The sequence below is a fragment of the Dipodomys merriami genome, unplaced genomic scaffold (genome assembly GCF_024711535.1).
Source record: "Dipodomys merriami isolate MVZ:Mamm:240054 unplaced genomic scaffold, mDipMer1.0.p SCAF_26, whole genome shotgun sequence".
Lineage (NCBI taxonomy): Eukaryota > Metazoa > Chordata > Mammalia > Rodentia > Heteromyidae > Dipodomys > Dipodomys merriami.
In genome coordinates, this window is record NW_027204048.1 from 18,104,479 (window position 1) to 18,119,339 (window position 14,861).

At 49.2% G+C, this 14,861-nt stretch overlaps 1 protein-coding gene across 6 annotated transcripts in view; it reads left to right on the top strand.

Annotated features, from left to right (window-relative positions):
- Positions 1-1,667: 1,667 nt before the first annotated feature.
- Positions 1,668-14,861, top strand: part of Gcnt1 (glucosaminyl (N-acetyl) transferase 1) — a 36,638-nt gene continuing 23,444 nt past the window's right edge. For 2 of the 6 annotated variants that reach the window (XM_070035773.1, XM_070035777.1), the window contains exon 1: positions 3,632-3,673. The gene's annotated coding sequence lies outside the window, so the exon portion shown is untranslated. Of the gene's footprint in view, positions 1,750-3,631; positions 3,674-14,861 lie in introns of those variants that run through there. The other 4 variants (XM_070035775.1, XM_070035778.1, XM_070035779.1 and 1 more) reach the window with 4 other exon arrangements.

Here is a 14,861-nt window from a genome sequence, read left to right on the forward strand (position 1 = left end):
AGCACTTGCCAAACCTCCAGTATGGAAACATTTTTTGAAAAAGAGAGAGCCCATATGGGATTGTGGTTTTCGGGTGTGGCTAAGCTGTGCTTCGATCAACCGCTCTTCTGGTCCTCGGCCTAGCTGGGCTCCGGTGCCATCCTTCACAGCCTTTCCCCAGGGCGTATAGCCTCTTCAAGTCAGACTCCCCTGAGATACAGCCCCAGGAAGTGGTGCTGTGGCTCAAGTGCAGAGTGCTAGCCTTGAGCAAAAGAAGCTCAGGCACAGTGCCCAGGCCCTGAGTTCAAGCCCCAGGACTGGCAAAAAAAAAAAAAAAAAAAAAAGATCTTTTTTTGTAGAAATGACGGATAGTGGGGCAAGCTTATTTATTACAAGGAAGGCATCCACACACACCTCCCGCAGGACATGGTAGCAGGGGAGTGAGCAAGTGTGTAGTTCCTTCAAAAGGATATGAAGATGATGGAAATCCTGTTCTGTTTTCTAGGAACTAAAAGTCCAGTGTGGGAAGACCCAGATACAATAGTCCTCCAGCTACAAAGAGTCCAGTGTCCACTTTTGTAATCGACTCTAAGCTATATGCTGCAAAGGTGGAAGAGAGGTATTACCCATGTTACCAGGACCCTATGGGTTGTTTTGTGATTTACTTGGATCTGACTGCTAGATGAAGATAAATGGAAGGCGATGAGAGTTTTTTTTCTTTCTGTTGTTGTTTGCCTGTCTGTCCAGTGCCTGGGTGCTGTTGCTGAGCCTCTCTTTGCTCAAGGCTAGCACTCTGGTGCTTAAGCGAAAGCTTTACTTCTGGCTTGTTGGTGATCATTTGAGGTAAGAGTCTCACAGACTTTCCTGCTCAGTCTAGCTTCAAACCAAGATCCTCAGATCTCAGCCTTCTGAGTAGCTAGGATTATAGGCATGAGCCACCGTGCCCAGTGATAAGGTTATATATGTATATATGTAAAATCTTATCTATACATCTATATATAACCTTATCTATCTATACACAATATCTCTACCTATTTTATAAACAACGTATGTACAATATATACGTACATGTATATATAGCATGTATATATGCATACTATAAACATATGCACACCCTCTCCCACCTCTGCAGCTAGGTGTTGATTCTAGAAGTTGACCCAGGGTTCTTTATAGCTATATGTGTGAGTATCCTACACACGTATGTGTGTTATATGTGTGAGTCTGGATGGGAAATTAAAGCCTAGGCGCGGTCTGTCACAGTGTGAAGCTGCGGGCAGAGGGCGCCCTCCGCTCGGCGCAGAGTCCCAGCCGGCTCAGGTGGGACAGGCAGGGATGCTTGGGACAGGGACCGCCCGGGAGGGGCGTGGCCTCTGGGGGTGGGTCGGGGCGTGGCCTCCTGGGGGGTCGGAGGGGCGTGGCGTCCAGGGAGGGTCCGGGAGGGGGCGTGGCGTCCAGGGAGGGTCCGGGAGGGGGTGTGGCCTCCAGGGTGGGCCCGGGAGGGGGCGTGGCGTCCAGGGAGGGTCCGGGAGGGGGCGTGGCGTCCAGGGTAGGTCCGGGAGGGGGCGTGGCGTCCAGGGAGGGTCCGGGAGGGGGCGTGGCGTCCAGGGAGGGTCCGGGAGGGGGCGTGGCGTCCAGGGTGGGCCCGGGAGGGGCGTGGCCCGGCCGGGGCTGGGCGCGCCGGGCGGCGGGACCGCGGCACCGCGCCGCGGGGACGGCTCCGGGGCGCAGGCCGGCATCCTTGCGTGCGCCCGAGCCGGGATCCCGCTCCAGGTACGCGACTCCTCGTCTTCTCCCGGGGCGGGCGCTCCCACAGCGGGCGCGCCGGGCTCGGTCGGGACGGGGAAGCGGGGGTCGGGGCGGGCGGGCGCGCGGGGCCGGGAAGCCCCTGCACGGCCTCTCTGGCGCTCGCTGTCCTGCGCTGCAGAGCGGGCGCACGGGGCTGCCCGGGCCTGGGGTGTCAGCGGCCCCTCCTCCGCTCACCCGCACCCGGGGCCGCGTTAACTGTCCGGTGGGGGAGCGGCCGGCGGTGGGCGGGGGTCAGAGGCACCGCGCCCGGCTCGTCCCGCTCGCCCCGCCGGCTCGGTCGCGGAGCCCGGGACGCCCCGTCGGCCCTCCTCCCGCTTCCTTCCTTCTGCGCGGCGGCCGGCGTGCCGGCCTCCCCCCCCCCCTTCGCTCCGCGCCCCGCGCCCGCCGCTCCCGCGCTCTCCCCGGCCAGCTCCCGCGCCCCGCGCCCGCCGCTCCCGCGCTCTCCCCGGCCAGCTCCCGCGCCCCGCGCCCGCCGCTCCCGCGCTCTCCCCGGCCGGCTCCCGCGCCCCGCGCCCGCCGATCCCGCGCCCCGCGCCCGCCGCTCCCGCGCCCTCCCCGGCCGGCTCCCGCGCCCCGCGCCCGCCGCTCCCGCGCTCTCCGCGGTTCTGTCTCCGATGCCGAGGGCAAATCCCGGAGCCCTCCCCCCAGCCCCCGCGTGCCACACCTGTCCGCACCGTCCACCCAGGAGCACCCCGGGCTGGGCCCCGCGCCCTCCCAGGTGACCCCGAGGGTCAGGATCGCCCCCCCCCCCATCTAGGAAGAGAGGCCCCCGGTGACCAAGCCTGAGACCAGCGGGTCAGGGGCCTGGACGGTGCCGCGAGGCCGGAAGGGAGTCGCAGGCTTGGGGCCTGAGTTTGGGGGGCGTGGGGGGGGCTGATGGACAGGTTTGCACTGTGGAAGGGAACCGGAGCGGCCTGAGGCTGCACGCCGGCCCGTGACCCGGAGGGCTCCCGCGCCGGTGGCCGCGCTCCCGCCCATCCCAGCAGGTCGCAGGTGCGGCCGGAGGAGGTCTGCCTGCCTCCCTCCCTTCGGGGCTTGTTTGTCTGTCTGTTTGGTTGGTTTTAAACGTGCTGCGCTGCGGAATGACTCTGAGGAAGCCCCGCGTGGTTAGGGGAGGCGGTCAGATTCTGTCCCTCCGACACTCCCGGAGCCACCTCCTCTGCGCCCGTCCCCGCTGCGAAGGGCCTTCAGCTGCGCCCAGAGGGCCCCGATTCCACCTTCCGTTAATCGTGGCTCATCACTGATGAATGAGAATGCTTCTTAGGCTTCCGACTTGCTACTTTCCACTTGTAATGAAAGAAATCGACTCTCTCTCTCTCTCTTTCTCTCCTTCTCTCTTTCTCTCTGTCATGGGGCTTGAACTCAGCCTGGGACTGTTCCTGAGACCTTCAGCTCAAGGTGAGCACTCTACCACTTGAGCCACCGCACCCCTTCAGGCTTTCTGGGAGTTAATTGGAGTTCCTGCCTGGGCTGGTTTAGAACCGAAATCCTCAGACCTCAAACTCCTGAGTAGTTAGGATTACAGGCGTGAGCCACCAGCACCTGGCACTACTTTCTCTTATAACTGGGATTACAGCCAACGCCCTGGTGGCTCTTGCCGGTCATCCTAGCTACTCAGGAGTTGAAATCTGAGGACTGCAGTTTGAGGTCAAGAAAGTCTGACTCTTATGTGCAGCTAACCAGCAAAAACCAGAAGTGAAACTGGTTCAAGTGGTGGAGGTCCAGCCTTGAGTTGAAAAAGCCAACAGACAATGCATAGATCCTGAGTTTAAGCCTCAAGACTATCACAACAAAATAAAAGGAGGGTCACAACTCATCTGTTCACAGGGACAAACAGGTGACGTTCAAGCCTGCTTGGCCAAGACAGGAGACCTGCAGCCACCTCCAGGTAGGAACTGCTCAGGAATTCTGATCCCCCCAAATGTTTTTTGGTCCCAGTCTTGGAGTTTGAACTCAGTGCCTGGGCCTTGGCCCTGAGCTTTTTTGCTCAAGGCTACCATTCTACCACTTGAACCACAGCGCCACTTCTGGTTTTTGAAATTGTTTTTGTTTTTTGGAAGTTTATTGGAGATTAGCATTTCATAGCCTTCCCTGCTCAGGCTGGCTTTGAACCATGATGCTCAGATCTCAGCCTCCTGAGTAGCTAGGGTTATAGGCATGAGCTACTGGTATCTGGCTTTTTTTGCCCTTCCTTTTAGTTTCTGTTTTGAGTTGTCTTTCTTATTTTCCCCCCAAAGCAATGCAGCTGAAAAGGTTTGGTTTGCTTGTGCTTTTAGTAGAATTGGAATTTGAACTCAGGGCCTGGTGTTTACCTAATAGCAGATGCTCTGCCACTTGAGCTATACCATTAGCCCCAAACCTGATTTTAAATATTGGTTCTTTTATTGTCCTCTTCCTTTTGTTTTTAAATGCAATGAAGTGAGATTTGGTTTGGTTCATCTCTGTCTCAGAACCTACTGTTTGTTCATAATGATTACATTCTCAAGTGAATGAAGATATCTGAACTATGATGTAGGTAATTGCATCTTTTTTATGGAATGAAGTGATAAGAAAGAGATATTAGAACTGTTGGAAAATGAGTGCTCTGATTTGTTTTGTTTTGTTTTTGGTTAGTTGTGAGGCTTGAACTCTGGGCCTGGGTGCTGTCCCTTAATACTTCAGCTCAAGGCTAGCACTCTACCACTTGAGACACATTGCCACTTCTGGTTTTCTAGTGTTTAATTGGAGATAAGAGTCTCAGACTTTTCTGCATGGGCTTTGAACCATGATCTTCATATCTCAGCCTCTTGAGTAGTTAGGATTACTGGCGTGAGCCATCGGCCCTGCCTGGCACTCTCCTGATTGATTTTGCTATTTCTTGTTAAGTATCTCATGAGTAATATATCACTTTTTTTTTTTTTTGAGATATAGTCTATCGTTGGTAGCCTAGCGTGGCTTTGAACTTGACATCCTCCTGTCTCAGTCTCCTCTCTGTCTTAGTGCTGAGCCTACAGGCTCATACCATCACAGTGGCTCTCTTCTCTCACTAGTTTTAATGTTCGTGGTTATGAGAAATGCGCCATGGTTTCAGGTCAGCATGTCAAATGTCTCCCTCCCAGTGTTAAAGCTGGAGTTCCCGATGACTGTTGCTGTCAACCAGGGGTGGCATGATTGTGGGGGCTGTCAGCTCTTGGCTTTGACAGTGGAGACTCGGCTCGGTGTTGTCCTGTTTCCTTAATGTCTTCTGCGACAAATATGTGCAGGGTTAGAGCAATGTTCTTTGGCACCGCTGACATTTTGGGCCAGATGGTTTTGTGTCAGGAGATTTTCCTGTATACCATAGGGTGTTCACCAGGATCCCTGGTTTTAAACCTACCAGATGCCTGTAGCTCCCCTCCCTCCAGTTAAAAAACTCCATATGTCTCCAGACGTGACCAAATATTTGTTGAGAAACAAATCCCTTAGTTGACTTTGCTTCTAACCCCTAGTTTACAGGATATAAAATGCTCTAGACACTTAAGAACAGAAGTACAGGCTAAACATAACGAGCTTCAAGTTTCAGTGGTTAGAGAAGATATTTAAATATGTAAGGTGGGCACTGGTGGCTCATGCCTATTATCGCTACTCTAGAGGCTGAGACCTAAGGGTCATGGTTCAAAGCCATTCCAACAGGAAAGTCCACGAGACTCTTATTTCCAATAAACTTCCAAAAAAAATTTAAAACCTGGAAGTGGAGCTCAAGTGGTAGAGTGCTAACCTTGGGGAAAAATAAAAAGCTCAAGGACAGTGCCCAGGCCCTGAATTCAAGCCTCAGAAAGAGAAAGAGAGGAAAAAAAGGAAAGAAAGAAAGAAAGAAAGAGAAAGGAGGGGAGAGGGAGGGAGGAAGGGAAGAAAGAAAGAGAAAGGAAGGAAAAGAAAAAGAAAGGAGGGAGGGAGAGAGGAAGGAAGGGAGGGAGGAAGTGAGGGAGGAAGGAAGGAAGGAAGGAAGGAATGGCATTTGTAAATGATTGCAAAATAGTGACAAGAGCATTAAGCCAAGCAGGACCACTGCAGGGCTGTACGCTGTGAGGCTGGCTCCAGTTAAAGCTGCTTATCCATAGCTAAAAGGGTTATGATCATAAATGCAGCCCTTAACTGAACTGTTGCCAAACACCACCTTGAGTTTCTGATTCACTGATTAAACTTCTACTTTTCATCACGAATCAGTACAATAAAGTTCCTAAGAGATCCTGCCATGCTTAATTCTTCTCTTGTTAAAGAGGGAGCCACATGGTTGGCCAGAGTGTTGGGTTCCTGAGCTACCGCTTTAGGCAGTCAGTGAACAGCTGTTTACTGAGTATGTTGGGTGCCCAGCAGTGTTGGCACCGGGGTCACATTGTGGCCATGGCAGACCATCCTGAACTATAGGTATTGTCCAGTCTGTTGGCAGACGAGGAGAGAGACTGGCACACAGTGGCACAGGCTCTCACAGTCCTGAATGGTGCTTCAGGGGTGTTGGGAGAGCAGGAGTCCTAGGGCCCTCCTGGGGAGGAGGATTGCTTGGGGAAGGTCTCTCTAAAAAGCCATTCTTTAAATGATGGCATAAGCAAGTAAAGAAGAGATGAGTGGCCAGGCCGATAGGGTTGCGAGCAACATGGAAATGTGGCTGGATCATTTTTTAGGTTTTAGGATTTGAAAGTTTGGTCATAAGAACCCACTGAAGCATTTTAAATGAGAGCAGTGATGGTTCCATTTGAGTTTTTAAAGTGATCACCACTGTGGCTGTGTAGAGTGGTTTCAAGGGGTAGGCACTACTGGTTGGCATGATTGGTACGTTGGTGCAAATCAGAAAAGAAACCTTTCCTTGTATATGTATGTGTGGTGCGGGGACGGGGGGTAATCACATAGAAAAAAAATGCTGATTAGACTGCTTGGACCAGTTCTAAAGGCTGTTTCCTCCTGTGCTACCAAGTGTGGCCAGGGGGGGTGGAAGGGGAGAATGGGTGTGGCCCTCGCTGCTGAGGCCTTTTGTGGTCACCCAGGGCTGATGCAGTGGCCTTCACTAAAATGTAATGGCAGAGAGACCGAGATGGAGTTTGGTATTCAAACCATTCGAAGGTGGTAATTATTGGGATATGGTTGATAGAGAGGGAGGTAATGAGGATGAATCAGAAAGTTCTGGCATAAACAACTGAGTGGGATGGAACGGTGAAAGCACAGAGTCCCAGAGCAAGGGAGGTGGATGGTGCTGGAGTAGACTGGGTAATTCCAGTTTGGAGATAGTTTGTTTATGAGACATCCAAGTGAAGCAGAGGAACAAGCACCTAAAACTCATGAAGGAGAGCTGAGGTAAAAATACAGATGATTGACCATTGCATATCACGGATTCTCCAGCCCAGAGTGGTGGTATATACCTGTAATCCTAGCTCCTAGCTACTCAGAGGCTGAGATCAGGAAGATCAAGAGGTCGTTTGTTTGTTTGTTTGCCATTCCTGGGGCTTGAACTCAGGGCCTAGGCACTGTCCCTCAGCTTCTTTTGTCAAGGCTAGCACTCTACCACTTGAGCCACAGCACCACTTCCAACTTTTTCTGTTCGTGTGGTACTAAGGAATCGAACCCAGGGTTTCATGCATGGTAGGCAAGCACTCTACCACGGAGCCATATTCCCAGCCCTGGAAGGTCAGCGTTTGAGGCCAGTCCAGGCAAAAACTGATACCCTCTACCAACCCATAAAAAATGATACAGTAGTGTGCACCTGTCATCCTACCTGCTTGGGAAGAGTACGTAGGTGGATTGTGGTTCAAGCTGACTCATAAATACATGACCTTACCCAAAATATAACCAAAGCCCAAAAGCCTAGAGTTGTGGCTCAAGTGGTAGACAGCCTGCCTGGCAAGCACAGGTCCGAGTTAAGGTACCACAAAAATAAGTAAAATAAACCTTCCACAGAGGGTATGTATAAAGCAAGAAGAGAACAGATCTGGTCTGTAGCATTGGAGCATTCTGGGTAGAGGACAAGCCACTGAAGGCTACTAAAGAGCCAGATGGATATATGTGAGGTGTAGGGCTTTTATTTTTTTTTCTTCAAAGTGAGATGAGAGGATGCATGAGTTCTAGAGATGCGGAGAACTTCTGGTGGAGGAAGAGGCTACCGATGGAACAGAGTGAAGGCATGTCAGGACCAGGTCTCCAAGAAGATGAGAATGCAGGTAGAGGATGGGTCTATGATGGAAGGCCGGAGGGCAGTGGTGTGGGTGAGGGTACGCTTAGATTTGGGAAGCAGGATTTCTAAGACTTCTCTTTTCTCTGCAGGAGGTAGAGCCTTGGGTTGAGTTGGCTGCATTTAAATGTGAAGTCAGATTATTTCCTTACCAGGTGCTTATTGAGCACTGTCTTTCTTTGCTTCTTCCTTCCTTCCTTCCTTCCTTCCTTCCTTCCTTCCTTCCTTCCTTCCTGCCTTCCTTCCTGCCTTCCTTCCTGCCTTCCTTCCTGCCTTCCTTCCATTCTTTCTTTCTTTTTTCTTCTGGGAATGTGAAGCCCTGGGTTCGATTCCTCAGTACCACAAAAACAGACAAAGCCAGAAGTGGAGCTGCGGCTCAAATGGTAGAGTGCTAGCCTTGAGCAAAAGAAGCTGAGAGACCATGCCTAGGCCCTGAGTTCCAGCCCCAGGACTGGCAAAAAATAAAATAAAAATGCAGTGCAAGGGATTGAACCCAGAGCCTTGCACATGCTTCACAAGAGCTCCATGTCACCAAGCGGCACATGCCCAACTGAGCAAGTTTCACCATAGACCCTGTGGAAAGTGTTCAGATGGATGGTGATGATTTGGGCTTTACACACTGGAAATAACCTCCCACCCCTGGCCTATACATTGCTTCCTGCCATTAAAACATTATGTAAAAGCAGCTTTGTGTTTTGGAGCAGTTATGGGGTCATAGCAAAGTGAGGCAGGCGGCAGGGCATTCCTGCTTGCTCTCTGCCTCCACGTCCCCATTGGGGCATCAGTTTGTTATAAAATCTACGCATTACAGTGTTACACCAACTAGAGCTACACTGCCCTAAACTCCTGAGTTCCACCTCTTTATCTTCCCTCCTACCTCAACTGTTCCACCCTTGAACCTTTCACTATCTCCTTAATTGTGCCTTTCCCTGAACCTTAAGTCAGGCTTCTTCCTCTTACTGATATGTATAATTTCATAGCTTGATAGTTCTACTTCCTGCCTTTGACTTTTGGTTAAAGGCAATAAACTTGATACAGAACTTGATAATAAACTTGATACAGAACATGTCCATCTTCTGATGGACATGGCTATCCTTAACTGGAGAAAAGCCTTTTCAACCCCGCCCGCCCCCCCCCCCCCATACTCAGTGAGTAATGGTAATGGCCCCGTATTGAGATGCTATTGGATCTCTGGTAGGAGGGTTGTTACTGGCATTTTTTCGGGGGAATAAAAAACAACCCCCAAACCTCCCACTGTCGTTCCAGTGCCCAGCTAAGTTTGGAAGCCACTTAACAGGGATGGCTTCTCCTTAACAAGGTTGGTCTGCCACTCTGCCATGTTGGCTTTTGGCCTTGACACTGGGCTTTACTCTCTATCAGTATGTAGGACAGGAAGGGCAGGGCCATGGTGAGCCAATCATATTGGTATGCAAAGCAAGATGCAAATATCATTGCTGTAGGGCACTGAAGGAATATCCTCTTGTGATTTCATAAGCATTTAATAGAGAAATCCAATCTTTTTATTTATTTATTTTGCCAGTTCTGGGGCTTGAACTCTGGGCCTGGGCACTGTCCCTGTTGCTTTTGCTCAAGGCGAGCACTCTACCACTTGAGCCACAGCGCCACTTCTGGCTTTTTCTGTGTATGTGGTACTGAGGAGTTGAACCCAGGGCTTTATGCATGCGAGGCAAGCACTCTACCACTGAGCCACCTTCCCAGCCCCATTTTTTTTTCTTTAAATCATGTCTAGATTAACAGGGGTGCTCACGTTTGTATGTCCTGGAGGGTGAGTGTGGTTCCCTAGGTGACAAAGGAGGCGGGCAAGGCTTCCTTGCTCAGCTGGCTATAAAGTAAGTATAGAGTACGGAGATTGCAAATTGTGAGCTACAAGGTATCACTAAGTGGTTTAATCTGATGAAACACAAAGGCTTCAAATCAGAGCGCCTCTCCACTGCTGTCCCCACACTTGCCTGCAAGTGATTACGGGTGTACTGACAGCTTAGCTTCTCTTGGCTCTCCCTCTTCGGCTGAGCAGTGTAACAGGTGCCTTTTCAGTGGTGAGTTGTGGCTCGAGCCAGGCTAGCTGTAGATGACTGTGGCTTAGGTTCTAGCAGCTTCACGTTTTGCGGTGGAGCCTTGGAGCAGGATTGGCCATCTGCTGCTCCCTGCTATCACCTTGAGCTCTTGGGCACATACAACCTTTTCTAACAAAGCCACAGGTGGGATGATGTAGTTGATGCTGGCCCATAACTCAGTGATCCTCCTACTGCAGCCTGAGTGCTGAAGTCAAGGTCCTCAAGTGACTATACCTCGCTAAAAAGGCAGAGCTGTCAACGTGTCCTTTCCTAAGTTTATGATGCTGGTCCGTAGCCACAGGTGCTTGGGGAAGGAGGAAAGTTCGAGGGAAATGTGAGGGTTTCAGGGTAGGATGGAGACTGATTTCTTTTCAAGAGAAGTTTCTGCCACTTGGAGGCATTTCGGCGGTGACCACTTGGAAATTTTTTGTCATAGTGTCAATAGGTATCCAAAAATTAATGCTATAACGTATCAAAACTCTCCAAGGAAAAGAAAAGTTAAGACCTTGGAAGTAGAATTGTCTACTTTAAAAATCTTTCAAGTGAGGAGTATGAACAAATGAGTTTTAAATCTGTTTATTTAAAGTGGGTGACCCTTGCTGGTTATTCAATTTATTGGTATAATTATTGAAATCTAGCAGCTGAATTTTACCAAAATACTTTGTTATTTAACTTTTTTTTTTGGGGGGGTCCAGTTGTGGGGCCTGAACTCTGGGCCTGGGCGCTGTCCCTCAGCTCTTCAGCTCAAGGCTAGCACTCTACCACTTGAGCCACAGCGCCACTTCCAGCTTTTTCCTTTTTGCTTATGTGGTTCTAAGGAATTGAACCCAGGGCCTCAAGCATGCAAGGCAAGTGCTCTACCACTGAGCCACCTTCCCAGCCCCTTAACACTTTGTTAAAAACAAAGTATTGATGGTACTCAGAGGGTTGAGACAGAAGAATTGCTTGAGCCCAGGAATTGTAGGCCAGCCTTATATAGACGTTTTATTTATTTACTTTTTTTGAGACATGATCTTTCTGTGTAATTCAAGCTGGCCTTGAACTCTGGATTTTCCTACCTCAAACTAGGATTCCAAGTGTGTAAAACCATGCCCAGCCCATGTAATTTCAAAATTGAGGACCTTTCAAGGCCTCTGTGTGTGTGTGTATGAGAGAGAGAGAGAGAGAGAGAGAGAGAGAGAGAGAGAGAGAGCATGTGTGCATGCATGTGTGTGTAAGCATGCACAACCATGCATGCTAGTACTGAGGCTTGAACTTGGGGGGGGGGTCTCTTACTCTTAGATTTTTTTTTACTCATGCCTGTTGTTTTACCATCTGAGCCATACATCCACTGTTACTTTTTACTAGTTAATTAGAGATAAGAGTTTCTTGGATTTTCCTGCCAGAGCTAGCTTCTAATTGGGATCCTCAGTTTTCAGCCTCCTGAGTAGCTAGGATTACAAGTATAAACCATAGGCTCCTGGGCCCAAGATTTTTATTCCTATGGTCTCAAGTGACCTTGGCAGGCTTATCATTTAATAACTGAGTCAAAATCCGTGCATGCGTGCTTGCGTGTGTGTGCGCATGCATGTGTATTTAGGACTTTGACTTTCTACTGCTATTTTATATAATGTAAATATACGTTTAAAATGTATAACAAATATAAATGTGTACATATATTTAGAGTAAAACAGTTTGGCAGCTTGCTTGCCAATAAATTTTCATTTAAAACTACCTCTGAAACCCTAGTGTTTAGCCACTGCCAAGGCCAAACACCACTTGTCAGATCCTGCTACTTGCCCACCAATAAAAGGAACTCGGTGAAGGGAGAGAAAGGAGATTTATTACGGGGTACAGGCATGCCCTGGGGAGACAGCACTTGAGCCCATCCACAGACATCCCTGGGGTACAGACATCAACTATGTACTGCAGTAGAGGACGAGAGGCTGGGAGAGAGAGGTATGCAGCATCATTAAACAGTCCTGCTCCAACTAGGGCCTGGTGATCATTGTTTTAGTCCTTGTTTGGGTTAGGGTTCCAGAAAGTTATCCTTGTTATCTCTGCTTGAGATAAACAAGTCTGTTGCTAAGCGGGTTCCCTGAGGAGGCTTAATTGGTCTTTGGGTATACACTTTCCCATCCCTTGTCCTGAAGATGCTTATCATCAGTCCTGTCCTTCGGGGGTTCCAAGGTGATTGCGAATTGCCTGCTGGGAGAAGGGCTCCCAGCCCAGACCCACAAAAAGTGGAGTCAGATAGGATGCCAAGCTCTTCTGCTTGTAGTTCAGTCACGGGCCCAACTAAGTAGTCAGTGCTTTTCAGCAACAGCTGCCTTTAAACACAGGGCAGACACACTCCTATTCTTCAGGCAGCAGAAAATAAAATTACAACGAAAGGGAAAAAAATTAAATTGGCTGGCGATGGATGTGTTAATCATGCTAGCCATTTTACGCTGTCCGTGTACAGTGTACTCAGTCATCACCATTATACACCTAAATGTATTCAGGGTTTGTCAATTAAATAATACATGAAAAACCGAACAAAATAAGCGTAGCTGGGTGCCAGTGGTGCAGGCCTGTAATCCTAGCTCCTAAGGAGGCTGGGGTCTGAGGATCACAATTGAAAGCCAGCCCCGACTGGAAACTCTCTGAGACTCTTACCTCAAATTAACCAAAAACCCCAGAGGTGCAGCTGTAGCTCATGTAATAGAGCGAGGCTTCAGCAAAAAAAGCTACAGGGCAATGGCTAGGACCCGAGTTCAAGCCCCAGTAGCAGCACCAAAACAACAACAAACATGTGCAGGCTTTGGAGAGTGATAAATAAGAAACACGGGCTGTGTCTTCTTTCTCTTGATACTGGATTGGATCTCTCTGTTTGGCATTGGGCTGAAGAAATACAAGCTATTATGAATCAAATAAACTATAGTTATAGGCCCTTCCTTTAAACACCAGGCATTCAGTAATCCCAGGCTGGTCAGTGCTTTGAGGTTTAAGCACTGACCATGTGGTGGCTGATTTGTTTCATTTCACTGGCCCTCAGTGCTATTGTTTTTAAGCCTCCTGTTGCTCACCAGCCAAAGCTGGTTTGATTGTTTTTGTAAGCAGGTTGGTGAGAACAATCATCTGCGGGGCAGCTGTTTGAAAGCAGGTGGTGGTGAGGTGAATGGGATTATGTGGGTGACCCCAACTCTTACTCCTTCCAAAAAATATAGAATTGAATCGAGGCGTTGCAAGAGTGTGAAAGGACAAAACCAGCCCGTGCTTCTAGTTTTCCCAGGCTTCCTTTAGAAAAACTGCTTAGGTTCCCAATCTCCTCTACCCTTATCTCTTAGCTATCCTGTCAATGACAAAAAAAAAAAAGGGTGGGGTTTGGAACTCCCGAGGGACTTTCCTTATACGCTGGCCTACAAGCTATTCTAATACGCTTTAAAAAAAAATTCAAGTTACTTGGATGAATACTATGCCCTTGCCTTTTGAATATGTCTACTGAGCATCATGGCCTTAAGGATGAAGAAATAACCCCAGAACTTGTTTAAGGCTTTTTTTTTTTTCTTTGTCAATTGTGGGGCTTGAACTCTGGACCTGGGCGCTGTCCCTCAGCTCTTCAGCTCAAGGCAAGCACTCTACCACTTGAGCCACAGTGCCTTTTCTGGTGGTTAATTTGAGGTAAGAGTCTCACGGACGTTCCTACCCAGGCTGGCTTTGAACCTTGATCCTCAGATCTCAGCCTCCTGAGTAGCCAGGATTACAGGTTCGCCCCATACCCTGCAGTACAGGAAATCAAACCCAGGGTCTTCAGCCAGTGTGCTAGTCAAGGGCTCTGTTGCCCAGGGCTGGTCTGACCTGCTTTCTGCCTCCATTTCTCTTAATTTCCTGCACTCGGGAATGCACCCAGACCCAAAGACCTAGTGAGCACTCCCAGAAGCAGGGGCTTCCAACACAACCTTGTGTCCTTACCACTCTACAAAGAATACATTGTTCCAAAAATAGTGTTCATTATGTTGGCCAGACCTATAATTTCCCCCACAGAAGCCTCAACAAATAACCACCCTGCAGATTCCTTGAGAGTTGGGAGCTGTGTTTTTCCCACCAGGACACAGGAGTCAGTTTTGTATAGTATTTGCTCAATATGGCATTGAAGTATCTCTAATAGTAAGCTTGAAGGTTACTTTTAGATGAAAGATTTGATCCAGGCATGAGGAAAGAAGGGTTCAAGGCCAGCCTTGGCTATATAGTGAGACACTGGCCCCCCAGAAAAGCAAACAAGATTTGCACATTGGTCAGATGCAAGAAATTATAAATAATAGTAATAGGTTGCTAATACTATACTAGATTGCTAATATTAGGCTTTCTGCTTAGCTAAGATTGCAGACATACACCACCACATCTGGCTTATTCATTTGGATGGGATCCTGCTAACTTTTCCCCCCAAGACGATCTTCCCAACTTCTGCCAGGTAGCTGGGATTGTAGTGGGGAGGGGCAGTGAGACCATTTAGTCCTCGGTGAAAATGTAAAAGATTTTATTGAGCAACAAGTGCTGATGCTCCAGGACCGCACCTGGAGTGGGAATCCCAGGAAACAGCCCCGAGGGCCAGCCTACATCGGCTTTTAAGCATTTTGGGCTAGGGTGGGGAAAAGGGGAGGCTGGGTGTTGGTTTTAGCCAATGATTGTTACAAGAAATTTGAACCTTAAGTTTAAATTTCCCGCCAAGGTTTTGCTGGTGGGAGGCAGGGGACTAGAACAAAGGGTGGTGATGGTTCAGGTTGGGTTAGGGTTTGCATTGTTCAGAAAACAGCAGAAGAGAGTTACAGTTACAGAGTCATAGTTACTAGCTAAAATAGCTA